Here is a 13576-nt window from a genome sequence, read left to right on the forward strand (position 1 = left end):
TAGGAAGGTGTCTGTAAGATGATAAACTCACTGGGAGTTTATTACTCTTTGTGAGTGTTGCAAAATGAGCTACTGAACACGGGGCAATTTATATTACCCACCTTGCAAAAGCAAGGGCATGTGAGCAGTGCATTGAGGCCATGCACCGAACCAGCAGGATTCATTCATCCAGTACATTCACTTCAGAAGGCCATGCATTTTTATTGCCAAGTTAATGCATTAGCTTTCCATGATGTAAATGGAACTGAATGTGTCAAGGAACACAACTGTATTTTAACAGCAGTTAGGAGATCGGGATTAGTAATAGGCTCATATCCCAGGACAGATTTACTCTGTTTAATTTTGTCTGTTGCAAAGGAGAGGTTAAATCTAGATACATTATTAAGCAGATAAAGCAACTTTTTATACAGTGCTTGGAAGAGCAACATCTGTTCCTGGGAGATTTGTCATCCTGCGTAGACAAACCGCATGTTTATCAAACAGCTCCTGGAGCAGCCTTATTAGCTAGAGATGGGCTTCATTTATTTATTTACTTATTTATAATAATAAATAGGAATAGGATCTGAATAGGAAGACAGTTTTCAATCATTCCAAACTCAAATACTTTATTTTTTTTCCTTTTCTTGCCTAAAATATTTCCCCCCCCACCCTTTTATTTTTTTTCTCTTTCAAGGTAGTGAGGAGAGCAAGAAAGAGGCAGAAAAAGAGATGAGAAGAGAGAGAGAAAACTCGACAAGAGCCCTGTGGTTAGAGGTGTTTTCTGGGCTCAGCTTCTCCCTGAATGTGAGGGTACTCAGAACACGCCTTTCACACAGGAGAATGAGAAAGTCGAGTGCCTGGCCCTGAGGTAACACCACTTAAAAGAATCTTACAACTGATCTGAAGCAGTGGAATCAATATTAGGTCTTTTCTGTGCCATCACATTGAATTAATATTCCCATATAGCTAAATCAAACTTTGTGGCAGAAAGCAGGGAGCTGCCACCAGGCCAAAGTCCTGGAAGTTGTAAGAAGAGGCAGGATCTTGCTCACCATGTGCTCTGACTATCTGGGTAATGAGCTCTATAATGCACAGTTTTGTCTGTGGTGTTCTCAAGTGCACAGCACAGTAGTAGATAGTTGAAGCAATTTTTTGGAAGAGAGGTATGATGCCTTTTCAACATATTTGTTCCCCAGATAACAGCCATTAGTTTGTTGAGCTTGATCTTTGCCATGCAAAATTCATTTTTATCTGTTTTTCAGAGCTGAGCTGTTCATAAACTCTTAGAGGTCAAATTTGCTGCTTATAAGGAGGACTATTATTTCTGAGCACACAAAGCATTTCCCATCTTCACACTGACACTCAGGCACAGAGGAGAGAAAGCTTTAGTCTAGCCTATCCTCCTCCTCTTATGTCTTTCAAGCTTATTAACTATTCCTCAGCAGACAGGAAAGGCATTCTATATTTCTGTGTGTTTCCACCAAGCTGAAAGATGAACGTTACTAGTGGCTTCATAAAATTCACGTCAGATTGTTGCTATGTTTTATTTGTCAGAGCTGCTGAGCTTGTGACATCCAGAGGGCTCAGAATATATCACAGGCTTCCCTGGGAGTGCAAAAAAAGCATTTGCCAAAATAGAGTGCCTATTGTCTCCTCTGCCTGCACAGCCAACTTCTCTTTGATGCTGAGGGAGATGAAGACACATATCAAAGGGATGAACTGATACCCTACAAGTTTATAAGGCCTGGGGTGAAAGATAAAAAAGCATCAGAAGGCACCAAGTTGTAAACAAACAAACACTATTGGCCTTGACTTTCAGCATACATTGAACTGTGTACTTTACTCTGTGATAAAGAATAGAAAAAGCCAAAAGATAAATTTGTGTTGAAGTTACTGCACTATTTATAAAACATGTGCTTGGGAATATGCTTTTGAACTATGAATTCATATACATAGCAAAACCACATACTACTAAACTCAGACAATTTTGAAACATATTCTGAGAGTAAATTTTATTTTTTAACAACAAAAATGCATGTTTGCAATGGTAATACAATTTCAGTACTTAGCCTCCTGGGGGTAAATGGTGAAAACTGGAGCTGCAGTAGAGTTCTCAGAGATGTGTTTCCTAAAGTCTAAGGTAATTTATCCAGGCTTGTGGCTCATAACAGGAAGTGTTATCTAGTGATTTGGCATGCATCTATATTTACATGGTTAGTTAGACCTCTAAAAGGCTTTTTACTGTGACAGCGCCCTGTATTTCTGCAGGTGTGTGTTGAGTACTGAGAAACAAAGTCTTCCAAAATGCCTTACCACTTTTGAAAAGCACACATTTGGCCTTCTTGCTAGAGGCATAGTATCTTCTTGTCACAGGATATTACAATGTTATGACTTCATTATATTTTGTATCTAAAGCCAATTTAATCAGACACGAAACACAGAAGTCCTTTTGCTTCTGCCTTGTTTTATTTCACAGCTGTTTGCAGACAGTTTACAGCAGTGTCATTGGTCCTTATTTCTACTCCGTGTAGCCTACATTATTCATGTGCTGTGTCTTATTCATTAAGGAAGGACACTTTGAAGTTTAGAGTGGCTTAGCTTCTCTGTGGACTTCTAATAATCCAAAAAGGGAAAAAATTTTATGGAGCTCCTCTCTGAAAATAGGGGGATCATAGGATACACAGAATGCCCTGGTTGCTATAAAACTGAAAATTTCATTTCTACAAACCTCAGGGACAAACTGCAAGGAGTAAATCCCATGACAGTACCCATTTAATGGTGTGTATTTCAAAGGCTGCAAGACTGAAGTGGGAGAGAGAGAGGCACTCTGAGAGAGAGGTGAGTGTGGAGAAATGGGAAGAACTTGGCAACATTAAATTAAATGACAAAAAAGTCCAATATTAACTACTCTGCAATAGAACTATTCAGAAGTTGCACATTAGTCTTAAACTTGGAAATGAATGGCTTTTAGGGAGAAAGATGAATGGATAGCAACTTAGTGCATCCATGTCAGCACTGCATATACAAAGTTTATGCAAGATTTGTTTATTGTGTGTTTGGATTGATGTTGTACAGGCAGACGTTTGCATAGACATGGGCCCATAGAAGAAGGGATCTTGCCAGCTTTTCAGGTGAGCAGTTTTCTGTCATGTAGAAAGTCTACTCAGGGGTCACTTCAGGCTTACAAAATGTCAGCACAACCAATTTCTTTTGCCTTGAGACTGAGAAGCCTGTGGAATGCTGGGGTGGTTCTTCCTCCAGCAGCTGCCAGATCCAGCCTTGGTGGCAGGCATGGAGGCAGCAAGAGCAGCCTCTGGTGCTGACAGCACTGCCAGCCCTGCCCATGCCCTCCACCAGGTCCCCACTCCTTGTGAGCAGTGTGAGATACTTTGATTTTCCAGGACTATTACAAGCTAAAGAAAAAGGCCAGAAAAGTCTTCCTATTTTGCTGCCCTTGCAGGGCAGCACTGCAAAGAACTGCCTTCTTTGCTACATCCTGAGACTTAGATTACTAAGATGGAAGTAAATAAATTTCAAGTAGGCAAAAATATGGGAGTACAATCTCTTTTTCTCTTTAAATTTTATGAGCTAGCCTGCCCAGAAGGACCAGTAATTTTTTAGAGTGAAGGAACGACACTGTAAGGCTGAAAGGATTTTAAAATGAAAATAGGGGAAGGAGGGGGTAGGGAGAGGGAAAAAAATACATTATTCCAGAGCTATTAAACTATTAGCAAGAGAGGTATTTTTTTGTTATTCATGTCAGAGATTGTCTCTGCCAAATCCATCACAAGAACTTCTGGTAATTAATCCACACAGACACTTATGCATCTAATCAGATTTGAGATACTTGTTCTCTTGGCACAGATAATGTTTTCCAGTTACTTTAGGCTGGTATAAATTGGCATTTAGCTGAAGCGAGCACCTGCACTGAACACATGAACTTTTGCTTGTCAGTAAACTACCTCAGACTTTTTTGATAGAAAAAGCAGAGAGAGAGATGAAAGAAAGCACTGGGAGATGCCAAAACTTTCAAAGAATCATAGAATCATTAAGACTGGAAAAGACCTCTGAGACTGTTGAGTCCAACTGTTGAGCTAGTGCCATATTCACCACTAAACCATGTCCCTAAGTGCCAATTCCACTTTTTTTTTGAACACTGCCAGATAACCACTGGAGATTTACTGAGGGAGTAAATCAGACTACTGAGCAGAGATCTTGTCCAGTGATCTCAAAAAAATATTGAAAATAGGAATTTTTAAGCAAGGATTTCATCATGATGCTTTAAATAATAACTTCATCTGATTTGCTATCAATAACTCATTCTGGCAATGTGGAATTGTGACATTAAAAGCATGCTGGAGTCAGCAAAATAATTTCAATTTTTAACAATTTTAAAATTCATTGTATTATGTAAGGCACTAAAAATAAACTGGAATAAAACCTTGATATCTCCTTAAAAACTTAACACAGTAAAAAATAAACAACATATTTTTAATACTGAATACTTATTCACTCTCATAAATGGTGTAAAAAGCAAAGGTTTTCTTTTTCTCAAGAGCTAGGAGTTGGTGAAAAAAAAAAATTCCTGTGAATAAATTCCACTTAGATTATACTTATTTTGATGGAATTGATTCTTTTATCAGAGATCCAAGATCATCTAATAAACAATTTTTTTCAAAGTAAAAATGTAGCTAAAATTATCATCATAGGTATTAGTCCAGTATTTATACCTAAAATGTCTGATATTTTGAATGAAAATATATACTGTTTTAAGTGAAACAGTATATTATTTTCACATAAAAAAACCCCGTCTCTAGTAATTTGTGGAAGTATTAAAAAAATTTATCATACAAGATTTCTCATAAAACTTAGATTAACTGCTCTGAGAACCAAATGCTACCATGTCACCTTGAAGCCTGACTGCATGGCATGAATTATGTGCTAAAAATCATCAGTGTGTCCCAAAACAACAACTTAGTCTCAACAAGTCATAAAAGAATGGGTGCTGCTGATTGATTGTCAATTCTTGTCTTCACAGGAAAACATTCATCAAGCAGGAGGGCCAGATGAGTGGGCTCAGATTAGACACTGTGGAAATCCCTGCTCTCATGAATTAGAGAAAGTGAACCTCTGAATATCAGTGATAGGCTTTTAAAACAGAGGTGGCACAGTCTTTTACACTGAGCTTCCTGTAGTCACCAAGAAATGCTTTCCTTTCTTCAATGCAGACAGATTTTCAAGCAGAAGCTGCACTATTACCAAGTAATTTACATATAAATTAATCCATATTAGACCATATGAATCATTCACTCCTTCACAGGAGTGATCACCATCCAGTTGGTCTGATTGCCTAAGCCAACATATCCATCACAATAATTTGTTTTAAATCATTAGGTAGACACTCCGGTTAATGGGCCTTGTGTTACGGTTCTACTGGAGAAAGGCCTAACTAACAAAGTCCAGCTCTGAAGTTCTAGTTTCCAGTTATTTGGCACAATCAACAGTGATGTTTAAATGTGTGGTGCTGCTTCAGACGGTGCAGGCAAGGTCTGATGCACAGGAACACCAGGGAAAGTCTGGGCCTTGCTGCCTCCAGTACAGACTCTGGGTGAAGGTTGTGATGCCGAATGTTCCTCTCACACAACATCAGTCAATCTTCACTGCTTCCAGCTTTTTCTTTAGCAACAACTGCCTCTAATTTCTGCTAAAGAAACTGCTCAGTTAATGCCTTGGTGGTAGCAATTTAATTTTCCTGGAATACATTTCCTTTTCTGAAGGAAACTTATTAATTTTATGGAGTGAAGGTGTTTTGAGAGACCAGAAATTGCTGGGTACTAGACCTATGAGCCTGATAATTCCCAAACTCACCCAGCTCCCTCTGGGAGTCGCATGTTGGTTTCTATCATGGAAGACAGTATTTCAGAATTAAAAAACCCAACCAAGCAACCAACCAAGCAACCAAGCAACCAAACCAGTTTTGACTAATTTACTGCAGCAGATGTGCGAAAGATACATAGAATTAAGGAGCTTTTCTTTTTTTTTTCTCTCTATCTCTGGAGTCACATTAAAATGGAATACTGTCATTAAAAGGTTATCTAGTGTAACAACCTAGCCAGTAAAAGGCAGAAGGAGAAGGCTGTATTATTCTGTGAATTGTTTTATAAAGTATCTCTGATACTGACAATCAGTGACCTAAATCCTTCAACAAGGAGAGATTTACAAGAACTTGTCTATAGAGGCAAAGTGTTTCTACTGACTTCAGGCAGCTCTGGGATCAGGGATTAGCAGAATTGCTCATAAATATGGCTTACAGCTACAGAATGCCACAACTGGGAGCCTTCAATAGGAAACTCAGTGTAAACATGCCTATGGAAACAGTCTTCACATTCTGATTAGGACATGTATGGGGTTTAATAGCTTCACAGACCTATGCATTGGACTTTGCAAAGGTACTTTATTAACTCACACTATTTATTTATGCCCATACAATTTTTTTGTTCAGAGTTATTTCAAAGTCTCCCACTTGGAAAATCCCAACCTGTGAGAGTCCTGTATGGATCAAGAATGAGTGTAATTCTCTACCTAGCATTGTCTTCTTTAAAGGGCTGCATTTTTGTTGTTGCTGTTGTTTCTTCTTTTTGTTTTTCCTTTTCTTTTAATGAATGATAAGCATTATAAGATGGATCAGATAGAATTTAAATATCACAAGCTGTTAAATACAAACCACTTCAGGAATACTTAATTAAGCAGCAGTACACAGCAGGCGGTCAGGCTCTGAGTGGCTATCACATTCCTGGGATGGTACCACGCTGGAAAAGCCCATCTTATTACCTTTATTAACCATCTCAGAACAGGAGTAATTAACTAGTGCAGAAATTTACTGTCTAAAAAGCACATTGTTATCAATGAAATGAATGCAAGTTTTCACCACACTGCACTTAATGGGCATTACTGCCACACACAAAGCAGTACTGGTGAATCATTTCGCAGCCCATTTCAGTCCAGGTAATATTAAAGCTGCTACATAATACAAATTTTAAGCAGGATTCAGCTGGATAAGTAAGTGGAGTAGAGATTGCAGCTACCTGTGTGATGCTGGCAATCTGTGACTAGCATCCTTTGATAAATGAAACTGGTGAATCTTAAGTCTGGTCTTCAGAGACTGCAGCTACATCCACTCTGTGAAAATGTATTCTGATTGCATGACTGTACTTTGACATTAACTGCCAAAACTGCGGCCACTGTGGATTTGATGTGGCTACGCATATCATTACAGCGAGAAATTAATTCAAGGATCATCATGTCAGGGCAGCTTAGTGCCTGGGGCCTTGTGGACTGCTGAAAGAACTGAGCTTCCTGTCTGAGAGAGGTAAACTATCAGACCCCTACAATTAATGGTCATTTTAGTCATTGCACCCTCCATCACATATTGGGGATCCTAACCCCGTGTGTTCAACAAGGGACAAATTGCTTTCCATGTAAGTAAATCCTTGGCAGAAGCAAGGAAAGATGCATGCTAATGTATCCCAGCTGCTGATTAAACATGTCAAAATCTTAAATTGCCTTTCTTCTTTCAGCTTGATGTGTGATCCTTTTCACTTCTTGCCCTAAGCTGCTGGGAATTGGTGCACCGCAAACCAGTTACTATATGGACCTCAGGGATCATTACTGGGCAAAGCAACATCTCCATATACTTCATTCTGTCTTTCCAGAATCCATCAGTATGCTAAGGAGTGAACTATTCCAGCCCCCTGAGCAGCTTCAAGGACCCATCATCTCATTTAAAATCTCTCTGACAGAAAATATGTCTTTCGTCTTCCCTTGGAAGGGAACAATTACCCAAACCATTCATATTGAGCCCAGGGTCAGCAATGAGTTTTCTAAACATAAAAATGACATCACTTTGAAGCCCATTGTCTCACTGCCTTGGTGGGTCAGAAAGCAGGATTCTTATCCTTTTTGAAAAGGGGAGAATTGTAACTTGCTAGCACTTGCTTCTGAACTCTGGAATGGGCAGAAACAGCAGATGTAGTGTCATGATACTGGCACAGTGAACAGAGGAATTTGAGAAAGGATGTTGTGACATATGCCAAGACCTGTGCTGTTTGAGTCAAAATTACAGAAACATCCAGTTTTACTTGATGAGTTATAAAAATTCTCATATAATAACTTAAAATTATCTGAAATGTTCCTGAAATTGCCTTTTTCTAGCAGGTGTCATGAAATGGTAATGGAATGGAATGGAATATGCACCAATGGAATGGTGCATATTTATATTATGACCATTTCAAACCAATGCTCATCACCTCTTTGTGTCATATTTCACCAACATAGACTTATATATCAAGTTAGCAAAATACTCTAGTATCTTTCAGGATTGTAAACATTACATTGGGGCAAGATATTGTTATTTAATAATCAATTTAGTATATTAGTTATAAAATAAATCAGTATTCCTAGGGACACTTGCTATTTCTTGCAAACTATTTTTCCTAAGGATTTAACACTGGCTCTTTTATGCCAGTGAAAAAGACAAAAAGGAAAGACAGTAACTTGTGAACCAGGAGACATTTTTAAAACATGTTTTAAAATTATACTGCTATTTTTCAACATCTGCCTTTGGCAGCCTTTCCTCCCTCAGCACAGTTACTAGTCAAGGCATTATTATTGCATATGTTTTGAGGATGTAGGATACTCTTCAAAAGGCTTTATTTAAAAGAAATAAAATCTGTGAGCACACTCACTCCCAACAGCACAATATAAACATTTAACAGAAATAAAGCAACAAAAATCTGGGGACCAGATGAAAAAATGAGTTCAAATTCATACTCATTCTCACTGAACAGTTTCATCTTTGGTCTCTGTACCATTTATTTCTCTTATTATAAAGAAAGAGGTTGAGTCAAGAGAAAGTGTGAGTCCCTGAAGAGGGACTGAGTAGATGTTGCAGCACTCAAAAGTGATTACAAAGAGACTGATGATAAAAATAGCAGTGAATATCTTGACTGATGCTGAGTTACTGCTGGAAGTACGGCACCACCAGCTTGCCTGATGCACAGACAGATTTTTCTTTAGTTTCCAGATTCCTGCAATTATGTTGTTGTTGTAAACAACAAAATATTTCAAATAATGATAGCAATTAACAATGAAAACATACATTATGGGATTCATGCAGTGTGTTCAAGGCATAAGCACACAAGTCCTGCTTTCTCTTGATAATACAGAAATATCTTTACATTGTATGACAGCATTTAAGGTCTCCATATATTCTTTACTTTTGGACTTGAAATAAAAACTCTGGATTGACAGAGTAAAGTTGTCTAAATAGGTAAACGTGATCCTTAATGCAATTTCCAAAACTGAACTCTCAGTATTTAAGCCTTACTGAGCACCAGCAACATAAACATCCGGAAGCTTTGCACTCAGACCAAGAGCAAAGGACCAGGTGTCCAAAGTGAGATAAGGTGGCACTGATATGCCTGAAGTCCAAGGCTGTGGTCCTTAGATCAGCTTCCTGCATCTTATAGAAATGGATTTTGCAACAACATGAGCTTTTGTCAGGAGGTTTTTCTGGGAGTGCTGTCTCCAGTTCCAAGGTTCCCTTCTCAGCCTGAGGAGGACCATGAGGAGCCCCAAGCCAAGTGTGTGAGGAATACTCTGTCCTTTCTTGCTTCTTCAGATATCCTTACACAAGTGCAGTCCTGGATACCAAAATAAAGTGCAAAAACCACTGTCTAAAATCAAGCAAGCCTGTAAGAAATAAAAGGCATGACCTAGGTGAAATGATTTTGAATTTGCAGACTGACTGATGAGGGACTGGGGGTGAATACCGAAACACAGTCACTCAGTGAATTGGCCAAATCTTTTTAGTCTTGAGGTATAAATTCTCTAAGAGATAGAAAGCATTTAATAGAACAGAATAATGAAGACTTTTCTAATAATCTGTTTTGTTGCTTATGCCAACCAGAGTTTGTGACATGTAAGAAGTGAGAACTCTCTTTATGCTATTAAAAAGATGCTAGAAAAATTTAAGGCTGGTTGTTCTTGACACATTCCTTTCACACTGGACAAAAAGCACTAATTTAGCTTTCTCAAAGAGTTAATGATTTTGGATTCTCTTTAAAATCAGAAACTTAATAGGAAACTTCCCCTTTGTGCTAATGTAAATTTGTTTACTCACAGTAGGTGTTTAAGCTTTTAACATTTGTATTTCAAACACACACTCTTATATTCAAAGTACACAAATCAGCTTTTTTTTTTCCTTTTTATGAAGTGAGATTTTGATTCAGATAGGACTGTGGATAAATGCCCTTGGACTTGCTGTAAAGGCCACTCATTGACTGCAACTCCCACTGAAGTCAGTGGGAGTTTTTTTCACAGACCTCAAGAAGGCGTTAGATCTGATCTGGGTGAATTAACCGTAGCAAAAGTGCGGCTATAAAAGCAGAATGTCATGACACCAGTACTATAGCTCATAGCCACTTTTTCTGGTCAGTCTGTGAGTTTAGGAGGCTAAATACAAAGGAAGCACTGGCAGCGCAGAAACATATTTCGAGGAAAGGTTTCAAGGAGAGGCCTAATTTTTAAAAGGAAAGAAATAAATACAATGATTTAAAAGAAGTCATAAGGAAATATGTGTGTCCTCATTTGTAAGGCAATTTACAGATGCTTGAGCTGATTGAGGGAAGGAATGGGGGATAGAGGTGGGGAGGAATGGGGGATAGAGGCAGGGAGAAATTGCTGGAATAACTGGAAATGAGGAGGTGGCCAAAGTCATAGTAGCTGAGGCTCTAGAGAGCACAGATGCAGATGGGGGATGTGCATTTACAGGAACTCTCATGGCTCGATGCCAAGCACAGAGCTGAATTGACTCCTTCCTGGAAAAGCCGCCATGTGCTGAAGGTGCTCCCCCAAGTGGGGTCAAGAGGGCCAGGAGAACACTGGTTGTACAAGTATTTAGAAAATTTTAACTGTAGGGAACTTGTGTCAGCCTTGTTCAGGTCATTGCCCTTCCACTTTCTGCAGGAGTCACAGGCATCTGTAGCTAGAAAGAGATTTTTTTCTTAATCTAGATCTCCATGGTGCAATAACATTTAATCTGAGAGCAGGAGGTGGGGGCTGTTGACGTGCTTAAGCTAGTTTTGTGATACCCTGTGAACTGAAGATATCGCCTGGAAAGGTTTTTAACCCCACAAAGATTGTCTATTTCTAATTATTTATTATCTTTGCTGTTATAGAATTTTCCTGTCTTACATTTAGGACATTGCTTCTTTTGCAGCCATCTTGTGATAACATTAATAATCCCCTTTTTTCATTTGTATTATCTCCTTGGAAATATTTATAGACTATGTTTGAATTCCCCTGATTCCTTCTTTCTGCAGGGAGAATTAATTTTGTTTCCACAATCATTCTGTCTATTATATGTTAGACCATAATCCTTCCACGGTGTCATTTTCTTGCCCTTCTATGCATTGTCTCTACTTCTACAGTATCATTTTTAATCATGGACAAGAGAACTACATTTAACTTCTTAAATGTAATTGAATACATGTCATCTGCTCTTTCAACTGCTTGACTGAATGAAGTGTGAGACCAAGATGTTACTTTCAACCTCCTTGTTGTGCCAGAACACTCATTTGGAGAAAATATATTGTATAAGCCTCTGACATTATTCAATACACCTGTGGGAAAATGCAAAAGATCTGGTTGTCTTTACAGTCCTACAGAAGGCTCGCAATTCAAAATGACAAATCCAATTATTATGCATTAAGAATCTTTGACAGGCGGGATAATACTTACAGTCCTATATTCTAATCAACATGAACAACACTACTTAAAGTAACAATATACTAACCTGTGTGCATTCTTGGATTTCTGTGCCTGCACTCAGTTCTGAACTGAAGGAGGCAGATTATACTGATAAAAAGTTGTCATGTTTCTTCAGCTTTTTATATAAAAAAAAAGGGAAAACATGCCACCCAACTAAATTCTTGTGTTTGCACTGAGAGAACCCCTCACTCTCTTTGTGCCAAATACGCCTGGCCATGAGGCAAGAGCAGCCCCACCAACCCACATTTCAGCTCTCCCAGCACAGCAAGCAGCAGCAGATGGATGCTCCTGTATAGCACCACATGGTGGGGCACGTGTCTGTAAGGAGGGTGACACTGGCTTTTGCCAGGAGAAGAACTGGGGGTCCCTCCTTTGATAGGGCTAAGGTAAGATGGGATGATTTTTTGGGGATGTGCTCAGCAACATTTCAAATGGAATGCTAAACTGCACTTGGGTAATTTTAGTCTCAAAATACTACGGAGAAGAGAGTTTCAGCCACACAGCATTAATGTTTCCAACAGGTAAAAAATGAGGGGCAAAAAGAATGAAACTAAATCTATTTTTATAACTTTACTTGTAAAATTAGTCAGAAACAGCCATCATTGATACTTTTACTAAGCCTTTTTCAAGGCATACTGGAACAATATGAAGATTTCAACTTTGAATTGCCCTTTAATACTTGATATGTATCCAGCTATTGTCCTATAATTTAACATCAAATCCAGAAGTATAGGTTTCATTCAGATAGATGCTCTATAGAGACATACAGGTTCAGTTTAGATTAGAAAAATTACTAAGACTGCAATCTGTTTTTTTGATTCATATATCTGTTCATTTGTTTCTGTAATAGTACCACATCTACCAGCCTCATTAACCATAATAGACCTTTAAGCTCCTGGTGGGTTATAGGTTTCCAAAGTGTTACAAAGTAATTCTTGTCACTATAATTTAAACATTATGTTGTTGTTATTACTGAATGTATTTTATGAACCTTTTTTTGTAACCAGATATATGCAGAAATACTTGGTTGTATATTGCTCTTGGCTGCAATGGTAAAAAAATCTGGGTAATTACAGCTGACGAATGGTGGGTACTGAGCTCTTGAATACCTGGAGCAACCTTCTGCCCTAGCACACCTCACAGAGAGAGTGCTGCAGTATAGTGCTAATGAAGAATATTACATACCTGTCTCTGAAAACAAACCCAAATCGCGTTCATTATGCATGAAGATACTCATATTCACTGTCAGGAGCTTTGCCAATGCACCTTTTTGATGTGATAGAATGACAGAACATCCTAAGGCATTATTGAATCCTGCACTCAGAACTTGTAGATTTTTGCCTGTAGAAAATAATGCTGCTCTAGTCATTCACCAGTAGCAGTCACAAGAAAATGCATTTTGTATTCCCTGCAAGGAGATTCCAGTCAAGCCCTAGATCAAGATATAGACATTGCTTATATTCTGCATTATACTTTATCTGTGAAGGGTAGCAAGCAAAATAATGAGCCTTGCTTTTATAATACTATTTCTTCATCTCATAGAACCATATTTTGTAGTTACCCAGCATTCCTTTAAAGATCTTAAAGGCTTTGTCAGCATCACCTAGTACAACCAAACAACCTCAGTGTTTGTCAAGTACGTTCACAGCTGCTATTATATACCCTAAATGCATTCATTTGTCAGCTACCCACTGTTTCAAACACCTATAGTGGTGAGATGATTGTTGGAGAGCCAACCTCTAATATTCAGGATCAAGCTCCTCCCAGA

The sequence above is a fragment of the Coloeus monedula genome (genome assembly GCF_965178545.1).
Source record: "Coloeus monedula genome assembly, chromosome: 6".
Lineage (NCBI taxonomy): Eukaryota > Metazoa > Chordata > Aves > Passeriformes > Corvidae > Coloeus > Coloeus monedula.